Source organism: Nannospalax galili, unplaced genomic scaffold, assembly GCF_000622305.1.
Source record: "Nannospalax galili isolate Female #2095 unplaced genomic scaffold, S.galili_v1.0 scaffold42, whole genome shotgun sequence".
Taxonomy (NCBI): Eukaryota; Metazoa; Chordata; class Mammalia; order Rodentia; family Spalacidae; genus Nannospalax; species Nannospalax galili.
In genome coordinates this window covers 1,372,453-1,376,924 of record NW_008348666.1, presented here as the reverse complement: position 1 = coordinate 1,376,924, position 4,472 = coordinate 1,372,453, and the positions used below count along the sequence as shown (strand labels likewise).

Here is a 4,472-nt window from a genome sequence, read left to right as displayed (position 1 = left end):
TGTTGGCTTCTCTTGGAAGCATGGAGGAAATGATTCCTCTGTGTTGACCCTCCTCTTTATAGACTGGACACTGGTTCAAGTCCATCTGGTGGGGTCTCCTTGGCCTCCTTGATCAAGAGGTCAGATGACCCACCACCATTACAGGACACTTTGCAAGATGCTCATGATCCCTGGGAACTAATCGACCTAGGAGGGCAAGGAGCAAAAAGTGTCCTTTGAAAACCACATCTTTTTAAAAGAAATCAGTTCTGCCAGGCGTAGTGGCACATGCCCTTAGTCCCAGCACTCGGGAGGCAGAGGCAGGCGAATCTCTGTGAGTTCAAGGCTGACCTGGTCTACATAGTGAGTTCCAGGACAGTTGGGACTACAGGGAGATGCTATCACAAAAAAACAAAACAAAACAAAACGAACAACAACAAAAATCAACTCTTTTTGAGTTTACTTTAAAATGATGAGAATATTAATGAAACAAACCCAAGCTGTGGAGGCTAGGTGATGGAAACATGGACCTTCATAAAATAATCTATTTTGGCCAAGTGTGGTGGCACACACCTTTAATCCTAGCACTTAGGAGGCAGAGGCAGGCAGATCTCTGTGAGTTCAAGGCCAGCCTGGTCTCCATCCCCGATCCATGCCTCCTTGGGGTACAGGGGGGCCCTGGCTCGCAAAGACCCCAAAAAAAAAAATCTATTTTTTTTATGTATTTATATACTTTTGGGGGAGAGGGGAAGATGGGGCCTCCCTGTAGTCCCAACTGGCCTGGAACTTGCTATGGAGACCAGGCTGGCCTCGATTTCACAGAGCTCCTGCTTCTGCCTCCGGAGTGCTGGGATTAAAGGCGTGTGCCACCATGCCTGGGTCCTTTTTTGTGTTTTTTGAGATAGAGTCTTACTATGTAGCCCTGGCTAGCCTGGAACTTGCTATGTAGACCAAGCTGGCCTTAAACTCACAACAATCCTCCTGCCTCTGCCTTCTGAGTACAAGAATTACAGGCATGCACTAACTTACCTGGCTATAAAATGCTTTAAAAATGATCCATCACACTTAGGTAGGAAGAAAACCTGAGTAAAAATTTAAAGGTAGGGGACCAGTTCAGTGGTTAAGAGCACAGTGGCTACTCTCACAGAGAACCTGGATTTGATTCCCAGCACCCACATGGTGGCTAACAACTGTCCATAATTCTAAGGGGATCTGACGCCCCCTCCTGACCTCTGTGGGCATTGCATGACACAGGTGCACTTACACATATGCAGGCAATACACTCACACACATAAAATAAAAATAATATATTTTTTAATTAAAGGTAGAGAAAAATTAAAAGTAGAAAATTAATAGGACATATCCTCTGAACACAATCCAATAAAATAAAATAATCATGAAAATAATTCCCTCTTGGAACCCCTCCAACTCTCAGGAGTTCTTTCTCACTTTTCTTTAATAAATTCACGTTCACTCTGCTCAAAATAATTCCTCAAATTCTATTTATAGTTTTTCCTGAGTATTCTCAGATTATGCTAGGATTTCCCATCATACCAAATCTGCAGTCCATAAGTCTCTTAAAAGTGGTGTATTTACAGATAACCTGTGCATGCACTCCTATGTACTTTAATCACCTCTAGATGACTTGCAATACCTGTGGTATGGTTTTTTGCCACTATGATTTATCTTGGCTCCCGGTTTCATGGTCAGCTGAATGCATTGTTCCTGGGCCTGTGCTAACACAGTACATCAAGGTGGAATGGCAAAGTGGAACAGAGCTGTTCACCTCATGATAGCCAGAAAGCTGAGAGAAGTATGCCTGCCCCTTTGTTCCATCAGGTGCTCAACCTATTAAATGGTCCCCCCACAGGATGGGTCTTCCTCCCTTATTTAATCATTTTAGGAAATGCCCTCACAGTTACACTGGTGTGCTTTACTAATCTCTCAGGCATCTCTCAATCTCATCAAGTTGACAAGAAAGATTAAGCAACACAGCTTCATACAGTGCAGCAATCCACACACAGTTCTTATACTGTATTGTTCAGGGAATAATGGCACATGGACACATCAAGGACAGACACACTTATGTTTTCAATCTTCAGTTGCCTCAAAGGATGTAGAGCCCTCATACACAGATGAGAAACTGTATATAGAAATTAGGGGCTGTGCAGACCCCAATCTTATCTAAAGGAATATTGGCAACAGCTTGCTGCTAGATGAGGAAGAGCTGATCTTCCTAAAACAAGGGACTATAGATAGGTTAACTAGTCTCAGCGGATGGATAAGCACTGGGGAGGGGCTGGGGCCACTGACAACACAGTGGATAGTAACAGGGATGACAGAGTATATGGACTCCAGTGGGGGTCGGGGGGAATGGGAGGATGTCACTTGGGATGTGGGTATATAGATGAGTAAGATTGTTTGGGATGTTCTGTATAAATACACACAAAAAAATCAATCAATAAAAAAAGTTATATTTGAGGAAGAAGCATAAAAATTTGTTTCATGTTAATTAGTAGATGTGAAAAACATTACCATTGAAATCTACCTGATGACTTTATATCCATGCTCAGGTGCCAAAGATCTCAGAAAGCACCCGACTGTGACTGTAATAATCAGATATATAGAGATTAGAGACGCATGTGCAAACATCTAAGTGTTGGCTGCATTAAAAATGATTTTTTCTTTTGCTGGGCATGGTGGCACACACTTTTAATCCCAGCACTCAGGAGGCAGAGGCAGGCAGATTTCTGAGTTCAAGGCCAGCCTGGTCTACATAGTAAGTTCCAGGACAGCTGGGGCTACAGGGAGACCCTGTCCCAAAAGGACCAAAAAAATGATTTTTTCTGTATGAAACAGTATATTTTAATAATGAAATGGAGATCTTTTTATTTTTTATTTTATTATTTTATTTTATGTGTATGTGTGTATTGCCTGCATGCAGGTAAGTGCATCCATGTCGTGCAATGCCCGAGGAGGACAAAAGAGGCTGTCGGATCCCCTGGAACTGGAGTTACAGACAGTTGGTAGCTGCCATGTGGGTGCTGGGATTCAAACTCAGGTCTTCTGTAAGAACAGCCAGAGTTCTTAGCCACTGAGCCATCTCTCCAGCCCCAATGGAGATCTTTTTTAAAGGTTAAAACCTCATTCAATTTTATGTCTTATAGGGTTTATACTGAGTACAATATTGTATAGCTGTATTAATTCAATTGTAAACCTAAAAATTTACAGCCAATTTTGAAAAAGATGCATCTTAGCTCTGGAAATTGTTATTGAATATGTCAATGCTGTTGTAATGAAATGTTTCTTCTAATTATGTGGTTATTAAATAAATAATTTTTAAAAAAGAGATTAGGGGCTGGGAATGTAGCTCAGTTGGCAAAATGCTTGTCTGACATGCAATGAAGCCTTGGGTTTGATCCCCAGCCCGAAATAAAACTGAGTATAATGGTGCACATTTGTAATCCCAACACTTGGGGGTGGGTACAGGCAGGAAGATCAGAAGTTCAAGTTCATCCTCAGTTATATAGAAAGTTGGAGGCCAGCCTGGGCTACATGAGGCTCTAGCTCAAAAAAAGGGGGCGGGCAGGGAGAAAGGGGTCCATTTAACTCTTGGATAGAAATAAAAACTAATCTAAAATATCTAGAAAATAATGGATAATGTTTTCATCATTCATACATTTATTCATTAAGCATGCCTGTATTAAATGCTTGCTCTGTGCCTGGGACTGTGAGAGGTAAAGAAGAGATTCAAGGCCCTGTCTACATAGAGTTCACATTCTTATGACGTGAATAGACAAATGTATAGGGTCACCTATGAAATATGCAGTGGTAAATGCCTCACAGACAAAACAGGCTAAAGGAGAAAGAGAGATGGGGTCAAGTGTGAGGCTGACTAATTCAAGGTGGACAAGGCAGTCCTCTGGGGAGTACTGACATTTGGACAGATGTGGATGAGGCACAGCAGCCAGGAAAGAGAAGCCTGGACTCTTGGGACCCCTCAGTGTCCTTTCCACCTCAGTGCCCAGATTGACCTGACCCCACACTCAGAGTATGGGCAGCAGGAATTGAGTTCTGGGCTGTCCTTTGGAAGCATCCAGAGAGAAGTGGCCTGTCAGGTTGAAGCTACTGTAGGTTATAACTTGGGGGCACCCTAACAGATTTTGGTGCTAGGCAGCTGAATGGGGAAAATGGGAACATGCTGCCTGCTGAAATGGTCCATGAGAATCATTCACCACTTTCCTGAGGCAGTACCCTAAGCTGAGTGCCCAGTACCCTCCCTCACAGCTACCAGACAGAACATGCCCACCTCACAATATTTTATACGTTCATTTATTTGTTGTCTGTGACCTGCGAACACAAGCTCTTTGGGGACAGGGAACCTCAAGGAGCAAGGCTCTAGTCTGCATGAGATGAGCTGGGTGGTGAGCTCTCACCTCCCCTAATCCAGACCCTGGGATTCCTGGGAAGTGCGGCAGGTGACGGTCAGGCAT

General features: G+C 43.2%; 1 pseudogene; it reads right to left on the bottom strand.

The window, feature by feature from the left end:
- The window catches only part of LOC103744216, a 24,797-nt pseudogene extending 20,325 nt beyond the window's left edge, over positions 1-4,472 (bottom strand).